This window comes from Dendropsophus ebraccatus, chromosome 7, assembly GCF_027789765.1.
Source record: "Dendropsophus ebraccatus isolate aDenEbr1 chromosome 7, aDenEbr1.pat, whole genome shotgun sequence".
NCBI lineage: Eukaryota > Metazoa > Chordata > Amphibia > Anura > Hylidae > Dendropsophus > Dendropsophus ebraccatus.
The window spans coordinates 94586013-94604635 of record NC_091460.1 but is presented as its reverse complement, the minus strand read 5'-3'; the positions used below and the strand labels follow the sequence as shown (position 1 = coordinate 94604635).

The following is an 18623-nucleotide window of genomic DNA, read 5'->3' as shown; positions in this document are numbered from 1 at the left end:
TGTTAAAAAAAAACCCTCTAACATTACACCTAGTCTAGCAGGATACGGATACGGTAAAATAGACAGAGAATCTCACCCACAGAATCCATGAGGTGAAGAAAGGACATTTAAAAAGGCACAGATTCAAGAAGACTTTACCCCAGTTCCATTATCCAAAAATACGTGTCCAATTTTCATTAAATTGACACCTCACTGGCACTTGCTTTACAAATTGAGGCAACTACTCTGGTGTCAAACCTGTTGAATCTGGGCTTATGGCTGTTGTTTTTCTTAACACCAGTTTGATGTCCTAACCGAGTGTAGCGTCCAATCCAATGGATGTATGCTTTTGTGTTTTTTAAGTGCTGGCTTAAAGGATAAGTCCGGTCAATTTATAAGTTTCTGGGTCAAGTAAGGGTACAGAAAGTTATTGATTGCCTAGACTTAAAATGGGTAGGGGAAAACCCCCTGATGGGGTATGGGATAGACCTCCCACCCTCGCTTTTGTCACTCCCAAAAAACCTCACCCTATGGGTACCTTCACATGTGGCTGCGGGTCTGCTGAGTAAAATCCACAGGGCATTTTTATACCGTTCACCAAATGGCATTCAGTACTAGGGTGCCGGCTGGACTTACGCAGTTCTGCGTTGAACTGGGTATTTGCGCCCAGCCCCATATTACTGAAGGTGGCATAAAATCAGCCAACGATGCGCTGTGGATTTTAGCCAGCAGGGAACCACAAAAAAGCCTCCTATTGTAAAGGCATCAGTAAATAAGGCAAGTTAACCTGCCTTTCAGCAACTGTTTGTTGCTCTAACTGTGGTGGTTTTTTATATCACAGTTGAAGGACAGCAGCCTCTGTGATATATACCCCATAGACAGCCTTATTTCACGCGTGACTGCATGAGAGGCATGAAATAATTTGCACACAGAAGAACCCCATCGGGATTTGCGGTGCAAAATTTCACTACTCTCATGATATCCACAAAATACCTCAAGAACAGTTAGTACCCGCTCACAAAACGGTGAGTAGTGTTTCTTGGCACGGGTGCCAGGGATAGAACCCCACGGCTATAGTTCACAAAAGGTTAAATCCACACTTTTTGAAGCATAGTCGTAGGGATTATTTTAGGGTTGCTTCTGTTCTTGGGGTATGGGTTGGACGGTGCACTGGTGTGAGGCATTAATCTGGTGTGGAGATGTTAAATGGCCAACACACCATGGGCATCAAATTTGGCAATGGTGATCTGTTTTTTCAAATGTATCCGAATTAAGTTGGGAATTTTTAAGGTGGTTTTTTTTAAAAAAATTGGGGTCTAAGGGGGGAACATTACTTAATAAGTTAAATTACGGATTTTTACGTTGGGCACATATTTAGGATGTTAACCCCTTCGTGCTGCAGCTAGTTTGGGCCTTAATGACCAGGCTAATTTTTCAAAATCTGACCTGTCTCACTTTATGCTCTTATAGCTCAGTGATGCTTTAACGTATGCTAGCGATTCTGAGATTGTTTTTTCGTGACATATGGCACTTTATGTTAGTGGCAAAATTTGGTCACTATTTTGTGTGTTTTTTGTGAAAAACATCAAAATATCATGAAAAATTGAAAAAATTTGCATTTTATGAACTTTGAAAATCTCTGCTTCTAAAAAAAGAAAGTCGTAGCACATAAATTAGTTACTAAGTCACATTACCAATATGTCTTCTTTATTCTGGCATAATTTGGTAAACATATTTTACTTTTTTAGGGTGTTATGGGGCTTAGAAATTTATCAGCAAATTATCACATTTTCGTGAAACTGATTTTTTTAGGGACCAGTTCTTTTTTTAAATGGATTTAGAAGTCTGGTATCCTGAAAACCCCCATAAGTGACCCCATTTTGGAAACTACACACCTTAAAGAATTAATCTAGAGGTATAATGAGCATTTTAACCCTACAGGGGCTGGAGGAAAGTATTCACAATTAGGCAGTAAAAAAATTGAAAATTGTAATTTTCCAATAATATATACGTTTAGATTAAAGTTTCTCATTTTCAAAAGAAATATGAGACAAAAAGCACCCCAAAATTTGTAATGCAGGTTCTCTTGAGTACAACGGTACCCCATATGTGGGCGTAAACCACTGTATGGGCACACAGCAGGGCTCAGAAGGAAGGGAGCGCCAATTAGCTTTTCCAATGCAGATTTTGCTGAATAAGTTTCTGAGCGCCAGGTGCGTTTGTAGTGCCCCTGTAGTGTCAGCAGAGAGAAAAACCCCCATAAGTCACCCCATTTTGGAAAGTACACCCCTCAAAGAATTCATCTTGGTGTGTGGTGACCATTTTGACCCCACAGGTATTACAGGAAAGTATTCAAAAGAAGACAGTAAAAATGAAAAACTTGAATTCTTCCAATAATATGTTCGTTTAGTTTGAAATTTCTCAATTTCACGAGGAACAAGAGGAAAAAAGTACCCCAAAGTTTGTAACGCAGGTTCTCCTGAGTACAATGGTACCCCATATGTGGGCATAAACCACTGCATGGGCACACAGGAGGGCTCAGAAGGGAAGGAGCGCCAATTAGCTTTTTCAATGCAGATTTTGCTGCAGAAGATTCCGAGCGCCAGGTGCGTTTGCAGAGCCCCTGTAGTGCCAGCGGAGTAAAATCTCGCCATAAGTCACTCCATTTTGGAAAGTGCACCCCTCAAAGTATTCATCTTAGTGTGTGGTGACCATTTTGACCCCACAGGTATTAGAGGAAAGTATTCAAAAGTAGACAGTAAAAATGAAAAACTCAAATTTTTCCAATATTATGTTCTTTTAGTTTGAAATTTCTCAATTTCACGAGGAACAAGAGAAAAAAAGTACCACAAAATTTGTAACGCAGGTTCTCCTGAGTACAATGGTACCCCATATGTGGGCGTAAACCACTGTATGGGCACACAGGAGGGCTCAAAAGGGAAGGAGCGCCAATTAGCTTTTTCAATGCAGATTTTGCTGAAAAAGTTTCCAAGTGCCAGGTGCGTTTGCAGAGCCCCTGTAGTGTCCGCAGAGTAAAATCTCCCAATAAGTCACTCCCTTTTGGAAAGTGCACCCCTCATAGAATTTATTTTGGGGTGTGGTGAGCATTTTGACCCCACAGGTATTTGAGGAAAGTATTCAAAAGTAGACAGTAAAAATGAAAAACTCGAATTTTTCCAATAATATGTTCCTTTAGTTTGAAATTTCTCAATTTCACGAGGAACAGGAGAGAAATGTCACCCCAATATATGTAAAGCAGGTTCTCCTGAGTACAACGGTTCCCCATATGTGGGCATAAACCACTGCATGGGCACACAGCCGGGCTCAGAAGGGAAGGAGCGCCAATTAGCATTTTCAGTGCAGATTTTTCTGAAGAAGTTTCTGAGCGCCAGGTGCGTTTGCTGAGCCCCTGTAGTGTCAGCAGAATAGATTCCCCCCAAAAGTCACCACATTTTGGAAAGAGCACCCCTCAAAGAATTCATCTTGGTGTGTGGTGACCATTTTTACCCCACAGGTATTAGAGGAAAGTATTCAAAATTGGCCAGTAAAAATGAAAAACTCGAATTTTTCCAATAATATGTTGGTTTAGTTTGAAATTTCTCAATTTGACGAGGAACAGGAGAGAAAACGTACCCCAAAATCTGTAACGCAGGTTCTCCTGAGTAAAACGGTACCTCATATGTGGGCATAAACCACTGTATGGGCACACAGCAGGGCTCAGAAGGGAAGGAGCGCCAATTTACAGGAGCAAAACCGCAGCTAGTAATGGTTATTAGAATAGCGCAGTTACTAAAATAAAATAAAAAAAATGAGATTACAGGTAATGTGGGGTGGTTACGGGCAACCAGGGGTGGTTATGGGCAACTTGAGGTGGTTACAGGTAATCTGGGGTGGTTACGGACAACATGGGGTGGTCACGGGCAACCTGCTGTGGTTACAGGCAACGTGGGGTGGTTACAGGCAACGCGGGGTGGTTACGGGCAACGTGTGGTGATTATGGGCAACGTGTGGTGGTCACGGGCAACCTGCTGTGGTTACGGCAACGTGGGGTGGTTACAGGCAACGTGGGCTGGTTACAGGCAACGTGGGCTGGTTACAGGCAACGTGGGCTGGTTACAGGCAACGTGGGCTAGTAACGGGCAACGTGGGCTGGTTACGGGCAACCTGCTGTGCTTACAGACAATCTGGGATGGTTACGGGAAACGTGGGGTGGTTACGGGCAACCTGCAGTGCTTACAGACAATCTGGGGTGGATACGGGCAACGTGGGGTGGTTACGGGCAACCTGCAATGCTTACAGACAATCTGGGGTGGTTACAGGCAACGTTGGCTGGTTACGGGCAACCTGCAGTGCTTACTGACAATCTGGGGTGGTTACGGGCAACGTGGGGTGGTTACGGGCAATGTGGGGTGGTTACGGATAAACTGAAGTTCTTATAGGCAATCTGGGGTGGGTACCTGTAATCTGACATGGGCACCGCAATCTGGAGGGGGTCATTGGCAATTTGGGGTGGTCAGAGGCGACGTGTGGTGGTCAGAGGCAACGTGCGGTGGTCAGAGGCGACGTGCGGTGGTCAGAGGCGACGTGCGGTGGTCAGAGGCATTGTGGCGTGGTCAGAGGCATCGTGGCGTGGTCAGAGGCATCGTGGCGTGGTCAGAGGCAACGCGCAGTGGTTACGTGCAATCTGGGGGGGTTACATGTAATCTGGCATGATTACGGGGAACCTGGGGGGGTTATGTGCAACCTGGAAGGGTTACAGACAATCTGGGATTGTTACTGATAAACTGAAGTGCTTATAGGTAATCTGGGGTGGGTACATGTAATTTGGGGTGGTTACGGGCAATCTGGAGGGGGTCACTGGCAATTTGCGGTGGTTACGGGCAACGTGCGGTGGTTACGGGCAACGTGCGGTGGTTACGGGCAACGTGCGGTGGTTACGGACAACGTGCGGTGGTTACGGGCAACGTGTGGTGGTTACGGGCAACGTGCGGTGGTTACGGGCAACGTGCGGTGGTTACGGGTAATCTGGGGAGGGGTTAGGGGTAATTTGGGAGTAAACTGCAATTATTACTATAATAAAAAGTGTGTGTTTTATTTTTTTGTATGTTTGTCACTTTTTGTACTTTACATATTCATTTTCACTGTATTACTATGATTACTGTGATATTTTCTATCACAGTAATCATAGTTCAGTGACAGAGACCAAATTGGTCTCTGTCACTTAAAATTTTCAGAGTTGGCTGGTTGTGAAGCGCATGCGCACTTCATAACCAGCCAGGACGTCGAGGAGGAAGGAGCTCCGTGGATCCGGTGAGTATATGGGGAAGGGGGGGTGACTGGGGGACGGGGGTGACAGGGGGGTGGGGGGCGACTTGGGGGGTGGGGGGACATCACTTTTTATCCTCTGTCACCAATCATTTATGGTGACAGGGGATAAAAAGTGTCGGGAGCACATGGTACAAGCGATCAGCGGTATATAGTATATACCGCTGATCGCTTGTACCGGGACCCCACAGGGGGGTCCCCGATGACTGCCCCATGCTCTTCGCTACCTCCGGTGGCGGAGAGCATGGGGCTTTCATTCATTTTAACTTTTTAATCGCTGTGAACCGACGTTAGTCGGTTCACAGCGATGGCGGCGGCCATCTTGGAAATGATGGCCGCCGGGGGAGGGGGGTTAGTTATCGGGGCACTAGGGGGGTCTGATCTGGGGTCTGATATACACTTATTTCACCTCCCCCCGCCGTAGATTCACGGCGGGGGGAGATGAAAGGCGGCGGCGGCACCGGTAATCCCCTTTACCGACGGCCGCCGCTATAACGTTAATAGCGGCGATCGTCGGTAAGGGGGGGGGGCTGGGACGGACCTCACACACTGCCCCAACCCCTCAGCTACCTCCGGTAGCCGGGGGGATGGGGTGGGGGCCGTCCCGGCCCCGCAGCCTTATTCTCTGCCATCGCCGTAAAAAGCTGATGGCAGCAGAATAAGCACCATTAGTGACCGCCGTAGAAAGCCGTATCGGCGGTCACTAAGGGGTTAAGGTCAATTTCTTGGACACACGGATTGCCATGCAAGACGGGTGACTGATGACTTAGTCATTCACATCAGGCAGGGGGGTGGTATAATCCGATGTAATCCAGGCACGATTCATCTTCACAAAAGTGAGCATCTCCACACTGTGGCAAGAGAGCCTTGTTCTTTGCGGTGTTGCGATGTTACCCGCCGAACTACTGGCTGGGCAGGACAGCAGAGCCAAGGCAAACTCTGCCAGTTGAGGCCAAATCTCCAGTTTTTCTGCCCAGTACTGCACGGGGTCGGTGACACTTTGGGGCAGGATAGAATCAAGGTAGGCAGTGACCTGGTGGCTGAGCTCATGCTGGTCCAGTGTTCGGTGCTGTGTCCTTTCTTCACCAGCTGGCTGCATGAAATCGCTCATGAGGGTTTGCCGGCTGTAGCGATTTCTGACGCCTCCACTAGTGGTGGTGGGAGTGGAGCGGGTTGGTTCCCCCCCAGAGGATGTTGTCTGGGAACCTGGCTGGTCTCGCAGGTAAGTTGAGACCAACTGACTGGTGAGCATGTCCCTGTAGTAAAATGTAAAAGTAAGGCAGCTCACTGAACCTCCGCTGGGAAGCCTGGATGGTGCACGGGACAGCTGTATGGCACACAGCAAATGCAAAGACGAAGAAAGAAGATTGTCCGGCTCCAGATATTCAGTCCCATAAAAGCAAACTTTTATTTGAAGATGAAACAGATACTCCTAGTCCAAAGGATCGACATGTTTCGGGCTACATGCCCTTAAACTTGATACCAAGTATCAGAAACATGTCAATCCTTTGGACTATGAGTATCTGTTTCATCTTCAAATAAAAGTTTGCTTTTATGGGACTGGATATCTGGAGCCGGACAATCTTCTTTCTTCATGTCCCTGTAGTACACCAGTTTAGCCTCCCTCTGTGATGGCGGGAAGAATTCTGCCATTGAGCGGCGGAAGCGAGGGTCCAACAGGGTGGCCAGCCAGTATTGGTCCCTCTGGCGGATGTCCACAATCCTGCTATCATTCCGCAGACACTCCCGCAGACACCTTGCCATCTGCACCAAGGACAATGACCGCCTCTTCTCTCCACTGTCCTCGGTATAGTTCCAGGGTCTGCTGGGGTCTTTCTGCTCTTCCTCTACCACCTCATCCTCCATCTCCTCCTGTGATGGAGAGGCAGAGAAGCCAGGTGGCGGTGTGTGGAATGGCTGGGCATAGACATCTTCCTCCTCCTCAACCTCCATTTGCACTTCATCCAGCTCTGGGCTCAAGGCGATGTTCAGCCTTGGAGTTGTGGCCTGGGAATCCTCACTGATGCTGTTGGTCAGCGCACTTTCCAGAACATGTAGGAGTGGGATGATGTCGTTGATCCCATAGTCCTGCCTGCTCAAAAAGAGAGTCGCATCCTCAAAAGGGATAAACAATTGGCAGACTTCCCGCATTAACTGCCAGTGTGTCACTTGGAAGTCGCAATGTGGCGTTTAGCTGCCTGATTGCCCCATGAGGTAGTATGTTACGGCTGACCTTTGCTCGTACAGGTGCTCGAGCATATGGAGGGCAGAATTCCAGCGGGTTGGCACGTCGCAGATTAGCCGATGTTGGGGCATACTGCGCTGTCTCTGGATTCTGAGCAGGGTGTTCCTTGCAGCGTAGGAGTGGCTGAAATGTTTGCACACTCTACGTGACATCCTCAGAAGGTCATGTAGTGCATGAAATGATCGGAGAAACCTGTGAACTATGAGGTTGATCACATTGTCCGCTACGACACTTTCCACTGTTAGTTGACGTGCGGTCAGCCATTCAGCTATCTCCTCCCTGATGGTCCGGAGGAGCTCCTGCACACTGGGGCTTCGTTCACCCAGGCTAACCAAATGGAGTACAGCCTGAGAGCACCGGGCCTGACATCGGTGGTAAGACACCAGGGCGGGTTGGACTGCAGTGGTGGTGGAGGCAGAACTTGTGCTACCCGCTGCTGGCCCCCTAAAGCACTGTGGAGGTGACAGTGGCAAGAATGGGCCGACTTCATGATGGTCTCCTGGGAGGATGTTGACCCAATGGGCAGTAACGGACATGTACTGCCCTTGCCCATAATTAGAGGACCAGACATCAGCACTGTCTTGAACACCGAGAGTCCCAATGAGTCGCCAACCTTTCTCTTCACATAACTCTGCAGTGATGGGACAGCTTTGCCAGAGAAGTAGTGGCGGCTGAGGACTCGCCATCTGGGGTGCGCACACGCCACAAAATCCCTGAAAGGCTGGGAGTCCACAACATTAAAAGGCAGGGACTGAAGCACCAGAAGCTTAACCAGGTGTCCGGTCAGTTTCTGTGCCATGGGATGGCTGCTGGAGTACACCTGACGTTTGGTTATGGACTCGGTCAGGGATTGCTGCCTCATTAGGGGTGTAGATGGCAGTGACACTGTGCTACTGCTGGCAACTGAGGCTGACGAGCCCTGAGTTCCAGTGAGAGGATGCTGCATGATGGGATCTGTAGTGTATGGTGCATCCTGACAGGAGGTGGTATTGGGGTCACGGTTTTTCCAGGCCTGTTGGTGTTGCCTTTCCATGTGCTTCCTCATGGATGTTGTCCCAAGATTATCACCCCTGCCACGACTGACCCTCTCATTGCACAGCAGGCACAGAGCGATGTGCTGAGGATAATGGTGCTTGGGGGCGCCATGTCCGATCAGCGACATCATCATCACCACCACTGCTACTGTCCTCCAGTGGCTGGGACAGGATCTCAGGTGTGGCACTGGATGCCCCTCCCTGGCTTACAGCCAACACCTGCTCTGCAGTCTCAGCATGTTCCACCTGCTGACTTTGGGGGACTACTACTACCTCCTTCTCTTCCTCATCACTAAAAAGTGGTAGAGAATCCAAACGTAGATCAAGATTTGCCAACAGTTCCCTGGCAGAAGGTGCCCCAGAGGTGAGTGGTATAGTAATAACAGGGGACGGGGCAGACGACTCTCACGGACCGTCCCATGTAAGGGTGGTGTCGGATGATCCAGCCGACCTCGTTTGGGAGCTTTGGGCGGTGGAAGTGGAGGATTGGGTAAGCCAATCTAAAACCGCTGGCTGTGTGGTTCTTACAGAACCACTGGGTGTCTGGGGTAGCTGCACCCTGCTGCCACGCCTGTTGCCCTGGCTGCCACCGGGCCTAGTGCTACCACTTCTCCTAGCCTCACCGCCTGTTGCACTCCTTGCCTGTGGAGTGCTGGATGTAGGACGCTTGGACATGGTTCTTTTGTTGGGGGAAAATGAAAGAAGCTACTGTCCGAAAGGCACAAACTTTCAGTGACAATCTTGTGGGTGGGCGGTACCCAGCAAAGTAGCAATGTACAGGTAATCACAAAAAAACTTCTTTTTTTTTTTTTTACTTTTTTGTGGGGTTTTTTGTACTTTTTTTAATGAACTTTTTTTAAGAACTTTGGTGGTTGCAGGCAGCTATACAGCAAAGCAGCAAATGTACAGCACCCAGCAAAGCAGCAATGTACAGGTTATCACAAACGAACAAACAACCTTTTTTTAACTCTTTTTTTTTGGGGGGGGGGGTTTACAACTTTTTGGGTTACAGCTATACGGGGTTGACAGCACCCAGCAAAGCAGCAATGTACAGGTTATCACAAACGAACAAACAAACAACCTTTTTTTTAAACTTTTTTTTTACTTTTTTTTTGGGGGGAGGGGGTTTACAACTTTTTGGGTTGCAGCTATACGGGGTTGACAGCACCCAGCAAAGCAGCAATGTATAGGTTATCACAAACAACCTTTTTTTCAACTTTTTTTTTGGGGGGGGGGGTTTACAACTTTTTGGGTTGCAGCTATACGGGGTTGACAGCACCCAGCAAAGCAGCAATGTACAGGTTATCACAAACGAACAAACAAACAACCTTTTTTTTTTTTTTACTTTTTTGTTTTTGTTTTTTTTTTACAACTTTTTGGGTTGCAGCTATATGGGGTTGAAAGCACCCACCCCAGCAGCAATAATTAGTGTCTCCTCTCAGTCACAGAACGGTAGTTGTTTCTGACTCTTCTCACTTTTCTCTGTCTTTTGTTTTATCTCCCTATCTCTGCCTGGATATCACAAGTTTTTTACTTCCTATCTCTGCCTATCTCTCCCTCTCTCTACCTCCCTGTAGCTATCTACTTGTTTGCCTATCTATCTATGTGCTTTCCCTCCTTAACTAGCACGGAGCTCCTCTCTCTGATGTCTAGACACACAATGAGAAAGAGCATGAGTAGTGAAACATCAGTTTATTATGTCAATCAAAAAGTGACAGGTGCCCCGCCCCCTTTCCCCCTAAGCCCCGCCCCCATTTCCTGCCATCAACCCGCCCCCTCTAGCCCTAGTGACAGTTCCCCCGCCCACTTTTCCACGCATCCCCCGCCCACTTTCCCACGCTGTTAACCCTGTCCCACATGCATGTGACGTATCTGGTATGACAGATACGTCTCCACCCCCTCCCATATCAAACTTATGAAACACCCCCCAGATTATATCATGCACCCTGCTTATCGCCCATATTGGGTAACCCTAATAAAATGACTAACCTTTATCTCAAGTCCCAGTCATGGTTCTGTGTGTGTGTGTAGTTGTAGCAGATATAATAGCAAGAGAGATGGAGAGATCCGTACAAGTCCCTGTCTTGAAGCGAAGTGTGTGAATTAGCTTACAGTCTTCTGAGAGGGGTCTGAGTACACGCCCATATCCTGATGTAATAGGGAGGCCTTGAAACATGCCAGGACATGTCCTCACATCCCATAGCCTATATACCCCACAGTGTATATATTAGGCGTAAAAATCAAACAAGGCGATAAAAGTTTAAAAGCTTTATTGAATAAAAAGATGTATACAATATTCGTATAATAAGCAATGTTTTTGTTCATAAAGTTACATTTGTAAAAGTTAAAATAAGCGAAGAAAAGTACAAAAATGGTATGACTGTGATATAAACAACAGAAGTAAAGTCTTGTGACTCACACGCAAGACCGGCCTCACAATGAGACACTATTCACCTTAAAAAGTCATAATTTTGTTCAGATATATATTGTATTTCTTCAAAGGAGTCGTAACATGTGGGGTTACACAGGGTTAATTGTCTTAAAGGTCTTAATTTTGTTAAAAGTCTTGGGACTCTCATACATGTGAGTTCTCACAATGAGTCACTATTTTACTGTGTAATAGCACATTGTTTCGAAGGGTGCTTATTAAACAATTAAGACAGTTCATACAGGGTCATCTGCAAAATTAAGGTGTGAATGGCTGTAAAGTTTGTAGTTAAAGTCTCGTGATAGTCTTGCACAGTGTAGATAATAAGCCATAAAGTCATTTGAGCAGCAAAGAATTTGTACTTAAAGCCTCGTGATAGTATTGTAAAAGAATGTCATCACAGCGGCACAGTGTAGATAATAATCTGTGATGTAAATTTATCAGCAGAGGATAGAAGAAATACATTGTAGGAATATAATGTTTTATCAGTTTATACATAGAGGAAAGCACTCCTGTTTAAAAACTAAACACGCTGTACATCCTAATTTTACACAAGCCAGCTTATTCTTCACAAACACATCTACTAAATGGTCATTTTGTTTAAAATCCTTGGTAAAGAAATGCAATGCTTTCTTGTAAGAAATACCCCTAGCCAAATGAAATAGTATAAAAAGACAATAATGTCCGCAGAAAGAGCTGGAAGTATCTTGCAATTGAATATTTTGATATGTGTATGTCTCACAATTCCTTTTTAAGAACTGTAAAAATTCTTTGGGAAATATTTCAGCATCCGGGGAGAACCCGTAGCTGTCAAAAAATATCGCTTTCTTATCATTACACAATACAATTAATATCCAGTGACGCCCTCGTTTTTGCGACTCGTCCGTGTTCACTATGTAAGCCGCGGGCCTCTGAAGAACACGCTGTAATGGTAGAAAATCACACGGAAATACGCCTTCAAATAAGACATTTATATAAGGATCGGATTTAGCTATATTCGTGAGCTGTAGATTATTCATCTTTAGTTATAGTCATTGAGTATTTCTCTTCTATTGTTTATCTCTAATATGTTTGAATTTATTGCATAAACAATCATATTCAGGGTGTGCGGTGTTGGTTCTGCAAAGCGTATCTCGGCGCGTAAATTTCCTGTTTCTATGAGGGAAAAGTGACCGCCCGGCTCTTGATCCGGAGATAGATCGAATGCAAAAAATGTGTAGCCGTTCATAAATTCTTCGCGGTCTAGCCCCCTATCAGATTTTTGTTTACCCGCTATGTGTGCGAGGGCGGCGTACTCTCTAATGGCTAATTCAGCCTCAAAATTTGGCTGAAAAGGTTTTGCAGGTATCTGTTGTCCGTCCAGGTACAGAGCCGCATGATTTATGCTGTAGTGGTGAAAACATAGCGGATTTCTTTGGTAGCTCCCGCTAAAGGCTTCATTGTCCACAAAACCTAATATTACTGTTTTAGGGATTTGACCAAGAAACAGATTCTCATGATTTGTAATTCTTGTTCCTGTTGGAATGCTGTATACTTTTAAGCAGGCTCTATCAATGGCGTATTTGGCCGTAGACGTCAGAAGGGCTTGGCTGTGGCCTATTCTGACAGCCGGTGAAACCTGTACTCTTTTTACATAGAGAGCCGCTTGCAGGATCTGTATTTTAAAAGGCTCTGCTTCGGCTGACATCAGGCTAAATGTATCTTTATTTCTGGTCAGTTTGATTTTAAGGTCCAGGCCATTGAGTATGAGTTTGGGTTGATTGAATATATCTCCAAAAATTGGTCCTAAAAGCTCTACAGGCTTATAAGGCTGGGTTCACACACTGTATACTTCAGGCAGTATTTGGTCCTCAAGTCAGGTCCTCATAGCAACCAAAACCAGGAGTGGATTGAAAACACAGAAAGGCTCTGTTCACACAATGTTGAAATTGAGTGGATGGCCGTCATATAACGGTAAATAACTGCCATTATTTCAATATAACAGCCGTTGTTTTAAAATAACAGCAAAAATTTGCCATTAAATGACGGCCATCCACTCAATTACAACATTATGTGAACATAGCCTTTCTGTGTTTTCAATCCACTCCTGGTTTTGGTTTCTATACAGCCTCACAAATACAGCCTCAAATATACATAGTGTGAACCCAGCCTTAGAGCGCGCCGTTGTCCGTGCTCTTTTGATGAATCCTGAATTTTCACCAGCAAGAGCTCTGTCATGGTGGTGTCCCGCTGAATCTTTGTAAAATAATCCGGCTGTAAACTGAGATGACAGTGTTTGTGGGCTATAATTTAAAATAGTCTCGATGTAAGCTCTGTAACTGTAAAGGTTATCCGATTGTGAAATAAGTCGGTCGCCCAGGGTAATGTCCACTTGATTGAAAAGCGTAGCTATGGGGTAATTTATAAAACCCACACGAGCCCCGTCGGCTAGCGCTGTGTTGTCTTGTTTGACAATGCGACAGTTTATGTACAGGAGGGTGTTGTTCAGGTCGTAATAATATTCTCCGCTACCTGAAATGAAGAATTCCAGCGGCGCATTGTCGGCCAGAGCCGCAATAGGTTGAACCTCTACAAAAAGCGATTTTTCTATACTCGTTTGTGTGGGCGGAATATCAAAAATATCCAGTTCTGATTTTGCACACTCTACGGATCCGTCGTGTATGAAGGCCATGATAGTCCTCTAGAAGATGTCGTCCGCTGAGCGTCTAACTGATTTGTGACGTCTGAGCCTTTTGCGCGCTATAGTCTTATTCATGAGCAAGGGCGGGAATGATGTATCGAAATTACGTTTTCTTTTACGTGACTTTTTTGTTACATAAACGAGACCATCGCCGGCCTGCCGCTCTTTCGAGGCTGATTTATTTTATCCATGATAGCCGTTGATACGCTTGTGAAGGCATCTTTAGCAATGTTTCTGGCAGCTGTTTTTACGTGCGGTTTTACAAGTTCTATACCCTTTCTGAAAAGAGGCACAGCGCGACGAAAAAGTCCTCTAAACAGACCCGCAAGACCGGCGCCATACATGTATTCATCACCACGGAAGCCTTCTAATCCATGACCCGCTTGAAGGGAATAATAGCGGGCATAAACGGCGGGGTCGCCGTAAACTCTCTGGGACAACATTTTAGCGTGACAGCTCCCTGCACGGTCTGAAATGTAATCTCACGATACTTTTCCCGTACCTAAATTTAACAGGATTACCTTGATCCGACAAAATCGAAACGGTTATAGAATCAAAGTGCTGTTTGCACAACGGTATGTAATCCGGTCTTGTGTAGTGTAGGGTAACAACTTCGTTGTGTTGTCCGCTGATCTCGACGGTTCTTAAAAGCTGTACATAGCTATCACCCACCAGCTGATGCTGTATTATATCGGTGTACACAAATAATGTGTAAAATCCAGCTTTTATATCTGCGTAAAAAGTCTTCTTATCAGAGTAATTAGGTTCTGTGGCGTTTTCAACATAACCTGGTAGCCCTAAAATACGGGACAACTTATCGCCGGGCGCAAACTGCAGGTTTTGCGATTCAGTTGCAAATACGGTTCTTTTTATCTGGTCAAATCGTAATTTAAAGGGTTCTTCTGTTAATCTCAAATTATCGATTTTTTCGTTGATGACTTTTACCACTTCACCAACACTAGAGTAGAAACCGGATTTGATGTAATATTCCTTTAGTTCTCCATCTCGTTTTCCGATAATAAATGCTCCTTCTTGATTTCCAAGGGTATACCAGGTGTGAGGGTATTGTATCTCTGTCAAAGCAACTTCATAGGGGCCGGAAAGGTGAACGGGTTTTGCCAATTTAGTTGTGTAGGTCGAAATTGTGTTTTCGGGGTAAAATCTGGATGATGAATTACTAGGTAGCGTAATATAAAATGAGCCGGACTCCATGACCTATACACTAGTCAGCTGCTTTTCCTCTATCCAGCTGTTGAATTTAGCGGGATACCCCCGCCACTTTACAAAATAATACGTTTTACCCCTGTTACGTTTTTTCTTCAGTATTTTCTCTATTCTGTAGACACGGTCCTCGTTCTCAGGAACCTTCTGAATTTCCTCGTTATAAAATGTACCTTCTATGGGTTCTCCGTACAAATCAGCGACTTTATAAAGAGGTTTTTGGAATTTTGTGTTGACATTGTTGATCACAAAAATCTCATCCGTGTAACTTTGCTCGTAGCCTTTACTGAAAGTCCCCTTATACTGAGCGATTCGTACGTGGTCACCAGTTTTTAACCTAGGCTTAATAGATTTAACGCTCAGACTCGAACTGTAAATGTTTTTCCATATTCTTAAGGAGTTACTCTTTGTCACATCGACGGGCCGTGCTTGAATCGTACTGTGATAAGTATGATTGTAACTATATACTAGATCCTGTAATACATTTAGGTATCTAAAAGTATTGTGTTTTGTGAGGTAGCGCCACATTTTAGTTTTTAATGTGCGATTAAAACGCTCTACTAGTGCGGCTTTTACTGTGTTTGAAGTAAAGAAATGATGAATATTGTATTCTTTACAAAGGCGCCTCATAGAATTATTCATAAATTCCCGTCCACGATCCGACTGTAACTTTTGTGGAACACGTTCATCCCCTTTAAAGATCAGCTCAAAGGCTCTAGCAACCGCAGGACCCGTCTTGTTTTTCAGAACCACGCACCAGGCATATTTTGATAGTACATCTATCACTGTTAAAATGTATTTTATTCCGTCATTGTCTCTTGAATATTCGATGAGACTAACAAGATCAGCCTGCCATTGTGCATCGATATCCGAAACAAAAATCCTGTTTCTCACAAAGTTTTTTCTCACAGGTTTATGCAACGTATAAGCATCTTGTTGACTCGCTTCGCTTCTCTGTTTATTCCGTGTTTCTTAACAGATCTGTATAAGTTTTCAACACCACCGAATGAACCAGCCTCTTTAGGATTATAATAGTGTTTTTTTAGTATCTTTTCAGGTTGCGTACATGCCATGTTCGTATCACGAGCGAATCATGAGATGTGATATGCCTTTACATATTGGTAACCGTTATTTATAATTTTATTTATGAGTTACATAAATTTATATAAATCTGTTAAAAGAATGACTGGTAATCAGGGTTGTGTCTAATTAGAATTCTATACGTCAGAGGGCGTGTAAGCTCCACCTACAAGAAATTGGTCACAGGATCTGGTCTGTGTTACATGCTATATAAGCACAAGGCCTCCCAGTATTGATCACTATTTCAGACCCTTGGTAAACTGAGTGGCAAGCCGCATTAGGATCGCCGGATTTCTATCAACTTCTGAACGCAACACGCAATTTTTGCATCACCACCCCATAAAAAATGTAAGTCGATTTTGCTCTTTTATTTATTGTCGCTATTTTGTACTAGCGGTACTATAAAGCTTGTTCATTGTGTGCGTGTGTGTGTGTGTGTGTGTGTGTGTTTAACTTGCGGGTAAAATGAGGACTTGTCCTTAATACGTTATTTTATTTACAGATGGAACATCAGAATAATAAAATGTCTGTGCAAGAGTCCTTTACTGACTCACAACTCGGTAAATATAGGCTATAAGCACTATTTTTTATTTTTCATGTTTTTTCTGTCCGCTATATATCATTGTTCAATTTATCATTTATTATTTTCTCTTTAAGCCGCATTTTTGGATTTTCCTTTTGATGAGTCCTTTATTCCACCATCGGTTACTGATTCAGCTGCCTATCAAACAAACATTGTAGAAGATATTTTAGAACAGGCCATCGTTGGTAAGATTACGCAAATAAAATGAATCCTTTTACCTTGTATGCGTAGCTATAGAAATATATGTTAATCTTATTTAATATTTTTGTGATGTACAGAATCAAATTTGCGTAATGTAGAAGCAACCGCTTCTGCATCGGGTGCCTGTAACGCTCTCGATACAGAGAAAAAAACAGGACCTAAAAAAGGTAATATAAATTTGTATTTTGCTGTATGCTAGAATGTTGTACTGTAGACTAGCCAATACTATAGGCATTATATTGAACGTACTATATTTGTTTTACAGGCTGGAAATTTACAAAACCCAGAAAAGTCGCCTTCAAAGAGAACATACTGCCCGGAGGACATGTATATAGTTTTGAAGCACCAAGTCCTGATCATAAGGTTGAAAATACACCTGCGTTAGTTATATCTATGAATGTTTATGTATTTAAAAACTAGCGTAGTAGAGGGCACCTATATGCCAGGGTGGCCGAGTGGTTAAGGCGTTGGACTTAAGATCCACTGGATTTTTATCTGCGCGGGTTCGAATCCCGCTCCTGGTATATGATTTTTAACTAAGTATATTGATCCGATTCTATCTGCGCTTACATTAGCTCTCAGTTTTAAAGTGTGTATAATTTATATGTATTACAGTTTATAACTCCTTCTTTATAGGCGCATCCAAAGGAAAATCCAAAGGAAAATCCAAAATGCACACGCCTGTGTCAAACCCTATGTTATCGACTCATCCGTACAGGGATCCATCTGCAAAGAATCCTGGTACTGTTTCAAGAACACTGCACCCGCATAATGGCTTTACCCCCTTATCAACGCTTTACAACATGAGCGAAAACAACTCTACTCGAGACGCACAGCGCAAGACCCGTAACACTAGAGCTGCTAGAGTAAAGGGTTCCACCCATTCATCGAGTCTGCTGGAGCCAGAAATTCTTTCTAAGAGGTTTACAAACTTGGCTACAATTCCAGAAGAGGATGAAACTGATGCTGCTCAGAACATCTCTGGTAAGCCGCACGGCATGACACCAAACAATATGCGGGTTTGTGATAAATATGGTCAGTGGTCGGAAGATGCATTAAGTAGGATAAGAAAATTGAGCTCCGACAATTTCCATTTTGCTTATATACGCAATCGGCTAAATTATTTTGTGAACAGCTATGCAGAAATAAGTTCCTGTGTACCTGACCACAAAAGCAGCAGTCAATTAGACGAGCTGGAACAATTGGCTGAGGACTTCTACAAAACTATTTTGAGAAGTCCAACAGAAAGAGCTCTGTGACTAGAGATGGTTGGTGCTGGATTGAAGAATACACTTAACAAACGACAATTGGCTTTTTTCAAAAGATCAAGGACTGTAAAGCGGGTTGTAAAAATGTTGATCATGGCTAAGAAATCTCTAGCGACTAGAAAGCACAGAAAGGAGCTCTACAGAACACACACAGTCGCTACGGCCCAAAACACACAGCCATTGCAGCAAAATCCTCAGGATTTTGATGATCCACTAGAAGGGCCCAGCGGTGTAGGGCTACATAATGGTGGAAACACACATGCCACAATGCAAAACATACAGACATACAGCAAACATACAGCAAAATCCCGAAGTCCTTGATGATGATACCCTAGAAACTAAAATCTCACAAAGCGATGTACGCCAGTTACCGTCAGACATTGTTGTTCAATCAGGTAACAATTCTGTGATATTGCGACACATTTTTCACAGACGGAGAAATTTGAATGGGTTCAATGGTGTTGTTTATACTGATCATTTCAGACTAGTAAACATGGAGCACATAGAATCATTTGTGGAGGCTGTGAGCGCTGTACACGACGCCGTTCAATCTTTGCTGGACAGAGTCATCAATGATAT

At 44.4% G+C, this 18623-nt stretch overlaps 1 non-coding gene across 1 annotated transcript; it reads left to right on the top strand.

Annotated features, from left to right (window-relative positions):
* Positions 1 to 17217: 17217 nt before the first annotated feature.
* TRNAL-UAA (transfer RNA leucine (anticodon UAA)) lies at positions 17218 to 17300 on the top strand. The gene has a single exon. It is a non-coding gene; the product is annotated as a tRNA-Leu (tRNA).
* The last annotated feature ends 1323 nt before the right edge of the window (positions 17301 to 18623 follow it).